This window comes from Lissotriton helveticus, chromosome 6, assembly GCF_964261635.1.
Source record: "Lissotriton helveticus chromosome 6, aLisHel1.1, whole genome shotgun sequence".
Classification (NCBI taxonomy): domain Eukaryota; kingdom Metazoa; phylum Chordata; class Amphibia; order Caudata; family Salamandridae; genus Lissotriton; species Lissotriton helveticus.
The window spans coordinates 2,099,277,246-2,099,290,624 of record NC_136067.1 but is presented as its reverse complement, the minus strand read 5'-3'; the positions used below and the strand labels follow the sequence as shown (position 1 = coordinate 2,099,290,624).

Here is a 13,379-nt window from a genome sequence, read left to right as displayed (position 1 = left end):
CAACGCACACGATAGCAAGGAGCTCTTCAACATCATGAAGGAACTCTGCAACCCCAGCCCCAACACCAACGACATCCCGCCGTCGCAAGCACTGTGCGACTCCCTCGCCACTTTCTTCCACCACAAGATAGCAGACATCCACGACAGCTTCAACATCCAGACAGCTCCAACAGACAGCAACAAAACAGACCCTCCGCACACCATCGACCACGACCCCCTGCTAGCCTGAGCCGGCGTGAGCATCGATGACACCATCAAGACCATGCACACAATCCACTCCGGCTCTCTGTGAGACCCATTCCTGCACCACGTCTTCAACAGAGCAAGTAGCTCCATCGCACCCCACCTGCGCAACATCATCAATCGCTCCCTCGAGACCGCGACCTTCTCAGAGATCTGGAAACACGCCGAGATCAACGCCCTACTCAAAAAACCTAAGGCAGACCCAAGAGACCTCAAGCACTTCCGACCGATCTCTCTGCTCCCCTTCCCGGCCAAGGTCATCGAGAAAACTGTCAACAGACAGCTAACCCGATACCTCGAAGAAAACAGAACAGAATCCTGGACCCTTCCCAGTCAGGGTTCCGCAGCAACCACAGCACCGAGACTGCCCTCATCACCGCCACCCACAACATCAAGACCCTGCTGGACAACGGTGAGACCGCAGCACTCCTACTCCTAGGCCTCTCTGCCACCTTTGACACCGTCTGCCACCGCACACTATGTGCACACCTCCACGCCGCAGGGATCCGAGACAAGGCTCTTGATTGGACCACCTCCTTCCTCTCCGGCAGAACCCAGAGCATCTGGCTCCCCCATTCCGTTCCAAAGCCTCCTAGATCATCTGTGGCGTACCCCAGGGATCCTCCCTCACCCCGATGCTGTTCAACATTTATATGGCTCCGCTCGCACACGTAGCCCGACAGCACGACCTCAACATAATCTCCTACGCCGACGACACTCAGCTGATCCTCTCCCTCACCAAGGACCCCATCACCGCCAAAGGCAACCTCCATGAAGGAATGAAGGCCGTCGCCGACTGGATGAAGACCAGCCGTCTGAAGCTGAACTCGGACAAGACAAAGGTCCTCATCCTCGGTACCAACCCTTCAGCCTGGGATGACTCCTAGTGGCCGACGGCACTGGGGGCAGCCCCAACACCCACCGACCATGCATGAAACCTGGGAATCATCCTCGACTCAACCCACGCTCTCAATGACCAAGCAAGTCAATGCCGTCTCCTCCTCCTGCGTCAACACCCTCCGCATGCTCCGCAAGATCTACAGATTGATCCCGACAGATACAAGAAAGACAATCACCCAGGCTCTCCTCAGCAGCATACTCTACTACGGAAATGCCCTCTACGCTGGAGCCCCGACCAAGCTCATCAAACGACTACAACGCATCCAAAACGCCTAGGCGTGGCTGATCCTCGACGTACCACGCCACAGCCACATCACCATCCACCTGAGAAACCTGCACTGGCTCCACGTCAACAAGAGGATATCCTTCAAGCTCCTCACCCACGCACACAAGGCACTCCACAAGACCGGCCCAGCCTACCTCAACAGACGGCTCTCCTTGTACATCCCCAACCGCCAGTTACGCTCCACCGACCTACTCAAGACCTGGCTGTTCGATCAGTAGCACGTCCCCCCCCCGCCTTGAGACCCTCGTGGGTATGTAGTGCACTTTACAAATGGTTAATTGATTGACAATTTACAAATCAGCCACTAAATAGGTATCCATTTATCTTTACTTATATTAATGCTTTGTTTTCAACTTGTTGTTCATTTTTCATATAACAGACATGACCTGAAGGTAAAGGAGTACTTTACATGAGCTCCAATTACATTACGTAATGTCACCACTCATTGCTTATAAGGATGGGGAGATTGAATTATTTATCCAGAATCACAGGATGATGAGCCAACTCCTGGACTTGAACCTGGTTCCCTATTTATGAGTCTGCACCTCTGGTAATAACACCACATCATGAGTATGGGGAAAATCAGCATTTTGTTTTGGCGCTAACACAAATTGAGTTTTTATGTGCACTAATATGTAAAACTGGTAAAAATAAAAATGTTGATTCTCATCTCATGCTCCTGTCTCCCCTTCCAAGAATGAAGGACAAATCATTAAGCTTAGATGTCTGAGGTAATTCTTCGAGAGGGCGATTAAAGCGGGCGTGAATGAAGAGTGGCATCAACATTTAATTGTTGGCAGTTTTACAAAGTGTTCGAAAAAAAAAGAGTATTTCTCGGTTTTACTGAATGTTATTCTGTCTTACCTTGACTTATTAACCTGTGTCAGGAGCTGGCTATAGCATTGCTTGGGAGCTTGGCAATATATTGTGCACTGGCCTGCAGGAGCACGTTACCCGCAGTACAGTACTTCCAGTCTGTCACTCTCACAGAAGATGCCTGCTCTGCGGAAGCCCACCAAGTAATACTAATTACGCAGGGTGTAGGAGGCATGAAAATATTTGTTTCCGGAGTTCTCAACCCTGGGCCCGCCCAAGCTCACATTTAAACCAATAGATTTTGGGGCGGGCTCAGGCGATAGTAAAAACTACCGAGATAGGTAGGGGGGAAAGTCCAGAAGAAAAGAGCAGAAACTAAAGCCGGACTCGTTTTGAGCGCACTGCTTCTGTGTTATTATAAGCAGCCTAGAGCAGCAGGTAACCTAATTAGTGCTGGCATCAGGTTTCTAGATGCATGAATCAGGAGGCGGGAGGCGGGAGACTAGCCTTCAAATCGGTTGCCTCACGCCTGAATCGGGAGGGTTGGCATGTCTGGTTCAGCTGTATCTTTTCTGCCTGAATCCATGTTGTATTTCAACGCACCTCCTTTACATGACGTGCAATCAGCGCCAAACGCGTAGCGCCTACTTTCTTAGTCTAGTGTGGTTCCTAGCGACTAACCCCTCACAACAGAGCTCCCCCCCCCCAAGTCTTCAAGTGTATCGTCCACTGCAGTTCTTTAAACGGCAGGTCACTCATCTGCAGCACTCATCTTTTCAATGACAGACGCTACTGCTTGCAGGTTTTTAATGGTCCTGTTCTTGGTATTTAATAATAAAACATGTAGACCAGGAGATGCAATCTTTCAATATAGACAATATTTAAAATGAATTGCGTCATCTATACTGGTAGGCGTATGTGCTTGAACAGCAGTTTGTCACTTGTCTCTGAATTCCGCACCTGGAGACGAGAGTCGGATTCATAAAGCCCAACCCACCAAAATCCTCTTGCTCTTTTAATTTCGTTAATAAAGGACACATAGGTAGGTGTACTTCTGAAAATATTTGTGAATCGAGGTTAAGCCAGTCGTGGGCGTTGTGGTGTTGAAACTTTTTTTTTTGGGTGTGCTGGTCAGTTGCTTCACCTGACCAAAACGAGGGGGACTCCTGAAACATTCTGGAGTTACTTAAAGGTCAAATGTTGGAAAGGAGTAAAGCATTTAATTCTAGATAATATGAGTCTGCATCTCTGCCCAACACCTTTTTTTTGGCCTGGCTACACGTGTTATCCATCAACGCCTAACACAGACTTGTGGCACAACCTCGCTCCAGGTCATTACGGAGTCTGTCTCCAGTCTGGAATTGTTCCTCATCAAACCAATCCTTTCAGATGTTAGTCTACTTAATTCAATGTAAGTAAAACAACTTCAATACCCAGAAGGCATTAAATTATGATAAGAAGGTCGGGCCTGAAAACAGTATATGTAATGACCAAGCGCTAGGTAATCACCTTGGAGGACTTGAGTCAACGCCTTCAGCCATTAGTTGGATTTGGTCAGCTGTCATCAGTAATTGCTTGAAGAAAGTGCCATTCACATTTTAGATAATGGTAGAGGAATAGTTCGGTCTTACAGTTTTCAGTTGGCTAATAGGTGGTAGTTTGCCTTCTTGAGCGCTTCCAATGGCCAGTGCATGTAGAATGAAGCAACATGCCCATGTCCTGCAATCAAGGCGTCTTTGTGCACATAGAAGTATTCCACACTCCTGTTGAACCAGGTTGGTTTTGAACATTTTTAGGGAATTTATTTCTAAATGGAATATTACCATGTTTACTTTGCACCAAGTGTGATTTAGCACCTAAATTTGTTTTGTGCTGCTAAATGTTTTACACATTTATGCTTATGTTGAACCATGGGCGTTTTAGCACCTACATGTGCTGTCAACCAGATGTGATGTCATATTGATGCACACCAATTACAACTAATGTGACCTCTTACTAACTCATTCTATTTCAGAACAGGAGGCTCCGATCATGCTAGTCACATTTCTTTATTTAGAAATGCCCAGCAGCCATGTAAAAACCACATTACCCAGAAACACTTGGGTGATAACCATAGAGTCTGCACTATAAATAGGTATGTAGACAATCCCACTTCCTCTTTCTTTGCTGCTCCGCAGCCAGTTAAGTGCTACTTCCCTTACCTTACTGTTGTAGTTGCTTAATTTGCTTTGTTACTGCATTTATGTGCCTTGTACTTAGCGCTCTGCTTGCGCTTTTCGCCGCGTTTCTTTATTTCCAGGTTCCACATTCCTCGGGCGGCGTGACGCGGTTGGGAGCGAGTGCTTCTCCTCCCGAGGGCTGGACGCTTTGTGCCGGTGCCCTTTTGTTGTGTGGAGTGGAGTTTGGGGTTTCGACTGCCTCGCGCTGCTCGCGCGAGCTGTCCTGCTTCCTGGACGGCAGCCGGTGTTCGCGCATGCGCGCACATTCATTTCCGGCGCTCCGTGTGTTTTCTCTCACCGGAGTTTATCTAGAAGGACGTCCTTGCGGCGTTAACGCCCACGGCCTCCAGCTTTAACCCCGTTGACGCCGGAGTCTGACAGAAGTCCCCGGTTGTAATAATACGCATAGGCTTTGCCTAGAGTGACGTTTTTGTATGACAGCAAGCCCTCCCTCCACTCTTTAATGTGATTTGGCAGTGTTTTTTCACCTGTTTCAGCTTGCTGTGAGGGTTTTTTCACTCCCCTGTGACTTTTGCCTTTGGCGTTTCACTATTGTTTTCCTTCCTCATTCTGTGGGCATATTTCACGTTTCACGTGCATCATGACTGATTATTATTATGATGAGGAAGGTGAGTTTGAGGAAGAGGCTCCTGACTCCCTGGAGCAGGATCTTGTGGAGGCTCTTGATAGAGGAGTGCAACACTCCATGAACAAGGCGCTTGTACGCGCAATTACGCCTCTGAAGCGTCACTTGACCAAGTATGCCCAACAGCAGGGTTGGGTCCCTGCGGCCAAAAAGTCTTCATCTTCTTCTCCAAGTAATCCACATGCTTCGGACTTCAGAAAGTTGGCGCAGTCTCTGGCTTCTGCCAAGCCTCCTACTATTGTGGAGGATGTCGAGAGTGATGATCAGCAATCCTCTTCGTCTTCTGATCCCGCTCCTCCTCCTCCAAAGAAGAAAAAGTATAAGGAGCATTTTGTTGACGCACCATCTCACCCTCCAGTGCTCACTTTCGAGCCTGCGGACATTGTTCATCCCCAGTCCACTGCCTGGCTACCGTCCCCGGCAGTGACGGAATACGTTCAACAACACATCCGTCAGCCATTCGAGAAGGAGGTACGTGCCCGCCTCCGTTCCGAATGCCCCCGGCCTCATCTGGCGGATCACCTAGCAGACACTCCTGAGGTGGATCCCACCATGATAACTTATTTACGAAAATTTGCGAAGGATCCAAAGAAGGGTCTTGACAGGTCCTGGCGTGCCTGCCAGGACGAGGTCCTGGATCTCTTGGGGCCACTCACCAAGATTTTGGATCTTGGCTTTCTTGCTAAGAGTACCTCCAGGATGGTGGACCCCGATGAACTCATTGAATGGGCTCAGCGCGCCATTTGCCAGTTGGGCAATGCCAACTGTGCGCTCTCTAGCGAGCGGCGCCGTTCCATTCTGCTCAAGCTAGACCCTAAGCTAGCAGAACTTGCACCCTCTGAATCGGACCCTGCTGCCCAGGGTTTGCTTTTCGGCCAGCCATTTTTAAAGGAACTGACCAATTTTGTCAACACATTTAGTGGCCTGGATAAGGCCCAGGCTTCTCTTCGCTGGACCTTTCGTCCGGTTTTCACCAGGGCCGGAAGAAGTAGGGGACGTTCCTCCGACCGTGGTCATCAGCAACCCTCCCAAAGGGGGTATCAGTCCCAGCGAGGAAGCCAGCAGGATTCGGGCTACACCCAGCGTTCTAATTTCTACCCCTCAAGAAAAGGCCGTGGCCAATATAAAAAAGGACGTTCCGGTGGCTCCTCCGGCGGTTATCACGATTCCGCCACTTCAGGTAAGAATTCTTCCTGCATGCAGTGTTGTTCTGGGGGGCAGGATTCGCCTTTTTCTAGACAATTGGCGATCAATCTCCAGCGATGCATGGGTGCTGGAGACAGTTCAGGGCTTCAAACTCGAGTTCTATCAGCCAATCGGTCAGTCCTATCCTCCTTTTCCCCTTTCTTTCTCAAAACAAAGTCAGGAGTTCGTCACAGAGGAACTCAAGTCTCTGGAATTGAAAGGGGCGATTGTGCCGACCGTGCGTCACCCTCAGGGTTTTGCCAGCTCTATCTTCCTGGTGGAGAAGAAGGGAGGGGGATCGAGGTTAGTTCTCAATCTGAAGGAGTTCAATGCGGGAGTGGTTTACCGTCACTTCAAGATGGAGGGCATCCATCTGTTGAGGGATCTCCTGCGGGAACGGGATTGGATGGTCCGTCTGGACCTCAAGGATGCTTACCTCTCTGTTCCAATTTTCCCTCCCCATTGCCGCTTTCTGCAATTTCAGTGGCTCGGGACGTGGTACCAATATCGGGTTCTACCCTTCGGCCTTTCGTCAGCACCATGGTGCTTCACGAAACTGTTACGTCCAGTTGTGGAGTCACTTCGCAGTAGCGGAGTCCGCTTGATCATCTATTTGGACGACATCCTCCTTCTGGCAGATTGCCCTGTCAAGCTGATGATTTATCTGGAGTGGACTGTCGACCTTCTTCAGTCCCTCGGGTTTTTAGTGAATGTTCCCAAATCCGTACTGCATCCTACTCAAGTGATAGATTTCTTGGGGTTCCAGATCAACTCCCTCACTTGTCAACTTCTGTTGCCTCGTCAGAAGATTCGATCCATCAAACGGGAATTGAATTCCGTTATCTCGAGTCCGACAGTGTCATTGAGATCGTTAGCGCGAGTTGTCGGTCTTTTGGCGTCTTCCCTGCAGGCGATTTTTCCGGCTCCACTGCACTACCGTGCTTTGCAGCGTCTGAAGATTCTGCATCTTCAGTGGGGCCTTCGTTATTCTGACCACATTCCTCTCTCGGAGGAAGCGAAGTCGGAGATGCAGTGGTGGCTGGATCATATGGAGGCCTGGAACGGCAGATTAGAACCGGCTATTTCTGGTAGGCTAAGGCTGATGCCAAAGCCAGGCAGAAACCACCATTCTAGTCAGGGCAAGGAAGTCACACGCCAAGATAACCCCTGCTCACCCTCTAGGTAGCTTGGCACGAGCAGTCTAGGCTAAACTCGGAGGCGATGTGTAAAGCATTTGCGTCAGCGCACAACAGCAACAACATACTAGGTACACCACAAAAGAGACTCCACACAAGGTTACAATAAAATAACTTTTGTATTGTCAAAACATATCCGATAGAAATCACACATGTACATTGTGCAAACTGGCACAGCAATATTCACAAGGGATTATTTACAAGACAGGGCCACATGGGCCACTGTCTGAATCAACACTTTGCAGATATAGAAATACTTGCTTACCAATGTTAGAACCCGGGGTCTCTAGTTGGAAGAGGTAAGTACCTTAGACCAAGTAGGGACCCTTGCTTCTAGTCAGGGTGAAGGAATAACCCTCTGAGATAACCCCTGCTCACCCTCTAGGTAGCATGGCGCGAGCAGTCTAGGCTAAACAGAGGCAATGTGGATAACATTTGCACTTAACACAACAATAATCCCCAATCCACCACAAACTGAGACCACACAGGTAAGTATTTTTATAAAAATATATAACTTTATCTAGTTTCAGCAAGTAAATCAGGCATTTGCACGATAATCACTTTGTTAAGAATATGTTGCGCTTCATCTTAATGGTGGTACTTGTAAATAGGCAGTTCTCAGAACAAAAACAGTCTCAAGTCTCTCAAATCAGTAGTTAAAAATAACGCCACTGATTTCTATTCAATTAGCTCTAAAAACGAGCAGTCAAAGCAGTGCCAACACTAAGTTATCCAGAACCAGCCTTCGCAGTCACTGAGCCCCCCAAGCGCGGCTTTCAACTGTGTTCTCAGTTTGCAGATTTTTACATCAGTCAAAAGCCAGTTCCAGAGATTTTAATAAATTCTACATTTATGGAGGATTTTAGATTCAAAATTGCAATGGATCTAATGGAGTCATCAGGTTTGAGTTTAACATTTCATGTCTCAATGTTTATAAATGTGTCCTGCCTTTGGGTCAACAGAATGTTTTGATGATTTTGGTAGCTATTTTTATTTCTTCAACGTTTTTAAAAGTACACAGCATACATTTTGTACATAGTATTACATATAGTACGGTATAGCAATTATGTTTTTGAGTATGTTAAAAGGTCATTTTTCTTGCCAATAGAGTTTTTAACAGTTGTGACTCTGTCACAGCAATATCAAGTCTTAGGAATAAACTTAGAAACATTTACCAGATGCCCAGAGATAAGTTTACGTTTTTTACTTTTCCTGCTAAGATGTGCTGATCTACCTCAATATTACATTTAGATTCTGTCGAAGATTTCTGCGGTGTCTGCAACGAAATAACTTCCGACGTAGGTCAGGAAAACATTATGGTAAATATACACAATTATTTTTAATAGGAACAATTGTAGAGGTCTGGCTAAAGATACTTTCAAATTTCCGTTTAATTTTAAATGTATTTATTTGTTTTCCTAAAAACAAAGAACCCCACAGGGGCAATTGTTTCATCGTAATACAGTGACTCATACATTGCAAAGACAGCCTCTTAGCAAGGCTAGGCATAGCGGTAACCGAAAGTCCAAAAAGAAGAAAGCCCTAAGAGATCCCAAACAGAGTCCATCGTGCTATTTGCTGCCCCTGTTGAGAACCAAAACCCCACAACCCCCTCTCCATCCGGCATCCCCTGAACGGTCTTCATTGAGTACCTTTACAATGGTCCCAGAGCCCTCAACCATTTCCTTAGGCTGTGGGCAGGTCCTTTCATAGCTGCGGCAGACGCAGCATCCTCAGATATTGAGGCAGGGTAATTTCGTGAAATTGAGCCGAGAGAAGGTGTAGGAATGGGCTCCAAATTTTCTGGAAGGTGTCAGTGGAGTTGTTCAAGGTAGCAGTGATGCGCTCCATTACCAGTATGGACCTGAGCCTATGAAGCCAACCCATGTCTACGGGGGGGGGGGAGGAGCCTGAATGCGTGAGGACATTTTCTAGTGCTGCACCCATGTCCATGTCGTTCCCCAGGCAGAGCTGGCCTTGCTGCCTCCGACCCCCCGCTGCTTTTGGTGCCCCTTGCTCCTCTAAGGTGCTATCACGGCATCATGGGGTACCCGTGCCACCCCACTTGCTGCTCTCGTTAGCTCTAGCCAGTCTCTGCTTGCAGCGCTGCGCCTTTGAATGGCCCAATGTATCTGGGCACGGGATCGGCAGTTACTTGTGGCTGGGCGTCTCTCCGCTGTGCTGCTCTGCTGGGCACTGGGCTCGGCACTGCTCTTTGCAGCTACAGTGCCACCTCTGCGGGGGGCCCCAGCTTCACTGTGCCCAGCCCTTGTCTCCAGCCTGACACCGCGCCTACTCCAGACCCCGGCCACCTCAGCCCCTCACTCTCGTAGTACCCAGGAAGAGCCTTCTCCGGAGGTCCTCAGGGCCGACAATCTCTTCACTCGCCCCAACGCAAATCAGCACACACCTGTGCTGGCTGCCCCGTGTCCTGCGGGTGATAGGGCCTCTTTGAGCTTGTGTGCTCTGTCCCCCTAACTGTGGCTCTCCGGCTTAGTGCTGTGCCAGGCGACTGTTGAGGGTCTTTCTGAAGGTGTTCAAAGAGGGGGCGTGTCTGAGGTCTTGTGGTAGGTTGTTCCATGTCTTGGCTGCGATGTGGGAGAAGGATCTTGCTCCTGCTCTGGCTCTGTGGACGCGCGTGGTTTTGGCTACTGCAAGGTTGGAGGAACGTAGAGGGATCTGATTTTCTGGTGGAAGTAGGTTCTGAGCTTGTTGCCACTGACTGGGGACTGTGTGAAATGTGAAACAAGTATGCATTTACCATGCTAGGAAAGAGCACTGGCACTGGGGACCTTGTAAGTATGAACCAAGTGACTTTATGTGAAAGTTGCTTTAGATATCAGTCACAAACTATGGTTGACCATTTCAAATAAGTGCAGTTTCCTACAGATTTTTATCACAAACTCTGAAAACTAATTTCAGTTTACAAATGAAAAAAAACATGTTTACCTGTTTACAATGCAAAGTGAATAAATATTTTTTTTACTATCTTTACAACAGGCACTATGTAAACAATGCTGCAGATGGATACATATTGAATGCATTCGAAAAGATGCAACCTCCTTGTTACATCAAGAAGTTTTCAAATGTAGCAAATGTATTTAATGAACAAGTTACTTACCGTCGGTAAAGATGTGTTCGCATGTGAGCTGTAGATTACATGATTTGCATAATTGTGCCATCTAGTTTTGGTTACGGATGTTCAAAAGTAGTTTTTCTTTGAAGAAGTCTTTCCAGTCAGGAGGTTAAGTGACTCCTTCTTTTGTTGATAGTGCGCATGGGCATCTATTCCATTGTTAGACTGTTTTCCCGCAAGAGGTTGAGAATGCAGTATATAAGTGTAGTACAGAGTTGTCAATGCGTATGTTAAGTAAATAATAACAACTGCGACAACCACAGGTGTCGGGGGAGGTGGGAGGGCACATGTGAATCCACAGCTCTACATTCCAAGAACAGATGCTTACACTGATAATGACCAAGATCTCAACTGTGTTCTCTGTTTGCAGTACTGTGAGAGAAGTAAAGAAACCTTTTCAGTGAAGTGAAATGAGTTATTCTGATACATTGAAACTATTTTCACAACTTGTTTACTGTAATATCGTTGTTTGAGGTGCTCATTTTATTTTTTCTGATACATTGGAAATATTTTTACAACTTCTTTACTGTAATATCGGTGTTTGTGGTGCTCACATTTATTATTTTTTGATATATTCAAACTATTTTTACAACTTGTTTACTGTAATATCAGAGTTTGTGGTGATTATTCTAAATTCTATTTTTGGATATCCAGAACACAATATTGTACTTCAGTGAAAATTATTTTGAAAACATTTGAAAAATAAAGTATTAGAGTGTGATTATGTATTCTTTTTAGTGCTTTATTAAAAATATGCTGGGGCATGGTCACTTTCATTGCCATGACGGACACCGCCAGCAAATAAACTGCCTGTATAAGCTCCACAGCGGCCCCTCGCCAGGCACACCAGAAGCGGGGAGTGGTCAGATACATACCACGCCAGATAGGAAACCTCCCTAACCTGCCGTGCCAGCTCAGGGGTAATGAGACAATAACCCAGCCGAGTATAAGTTCCCGTCGCCGAGGTGTAGCAGGAGAAGAGTCTGGATCCCGAGTGTCTTTACCTACATACTCCAGGGTATAAATGTTAGATCCCTTCTCAACAAGGGGAGAAGGAGTGCTTTGGTAAAGGGCACATGGTTACAATAGTTAGAGTTGCAAAAGTCCAAGACAGAAGAAACCAGTCCCCAGGAGAGGAAAGAGGAAAGAGGGAAGGAGGGGGGGCGGGGGGTCAGGGAGCTGGGAAGCGGGTCAGATCTGGCAGATCAGCAGTGGGAGTGAAAAAACCTCGTGGGGGCCCAAGACGGTAGAGTAAACGGTCTCCAAGCTTAGATGGGGTCTCATAGTCATAAATTGAAGTCTGGGCGCCATTTTAGAGTCAGGCAAGTCCCAGGTACCTGGGCGCAATGAACCCTGGGCACAATGGCCGCCATCTTAGGGTCAGGCAGCTGGGTTCAGGTCGGCCCGTGCTGAATCCCCCAGAGTCAGGGTATATTCCGAGGCACACACTCTCAATATCAGGGGGGCCCTCAGCATCCGTGGGAGACCCCAACCACCAACATGAGAGGTCTCCTACTGGTGCGCCCTGCAGGGGCTATGTATTGACAGCTACAGGCAGGCAGTTGCGCTGATTGTTATCATGCTGCAATAGCCACTGGATAGATGGGAGTCTTTGTCGCTTTTTTATTTCAGAGTGCTGGGTTGGAGTTAATTGGATGCTGGGTTGGAGATGGGTGGATGCTGGGTTGGGGATGGATGGATGCTGGGTTGGGGATGGATGGATGCTGGGTTGGGGATGGATGGATGCTGGGTTGGGGATGGATGGATGCTGGGTTGGGGATGGTTGTGTGAGGGGTGGATGGATGAATGCATGGATGGATGGTTGACTGTGGGTGCTTGGAGCATGAATTGATGGATGAATTCGTGGGGAGGCGTGTTTGTGCACCGCTGGATGGGTAACTGAAGAAACTGTGAGGCCAGAGGCCTAACGGCCCCCAAGGCCTGAAGTGCGGCCTATTCGCCATTCACGCTGGCTTGTGGCCTCTGTGTGTTTGCAACAAGGTGACCCATTGCCACTGAAGGTGCTGTTTTTTCTGTATTTGGCATTTAGTCGGTTTATTGGAAGTAAACCAAGACTCTTGCCTCAGAATGTATTTATTGTTGAAGTGAATGCTTACAAATTAAATCCTCGTTTCCCTGTGACTTAGGAATATAAGGTCACCTCCGTGGGCACCATAGAGATGTATGAGTGGGAGTCCCACAGGTGAGGGCCAGTCTCTCCCCTGAAAGTGTAGTTATCCTCTTCTCCACCGGATGTGATTTCACGCTATAGATTAGTGATGTCAATGATATTTTAAAACCCTGAATGCCAGATCTCTGCAACCCGCCCTTTCACCGCTTGCCTCTCCATTCAGATCCTCCTAGTTATCAAGCCAGATAGACATCCACCCATTCATCCACCACCATTTCACTCATCCTTTCATCCACACAACCACCTTTCCATCCACCACGCATAGAATCACATACATCCACCTATTCAGCTCCCCGCCCATCTGCCCAGGTATCACATCCCCTACCCAGGCGTCCTTAAACGAGAGAAAAGCTCCAAGTGTCAGACATTTGGTTGTAGAAGTTACTCGTGGGGGAAGGGGCTGAAGCACTTTGAGCCCAATGGGCGTTGCACAGCGTGTGGTTGTGTTTAGTGCACGACCAGCACGTGCCGTGTGCACGTGGCTTGTGTTTTGGGAGGTCAGGCTGTGGATGGGGAGGGGGTGGCCCCGAGCTGTTCCTGGGACTTCAACCGCTGCCGTGG

The 13,379-nt window shown here is 48.0% G+C and overlaps 1 long non-coding RNA gene across 1 annotated transcript in view; it reads left to right on the top strand.

Moving 5' to 3' along the window:
* Positions 1-11,278, top strand: part of LOC144762068 (uncharacterized) — a 144,588-nt gene extending 133,310 nt beyond the window's left edge. Inside the window, exons 2-3 of the long non-coding RNA XR_013596039.1 lie at positions 8,743-8,810; positions 10,492-11,278. This is a non-coding gene — a long non-coding RNA (uncharacterized LOC144762068). The remainder of the gene's footprint in view (positions 1-8,742; positions 8,811-10,491) is intronic.
* The last annotated feature ends 2,101 nt before the right edge of the window (positions 11,279-13,379 follow it).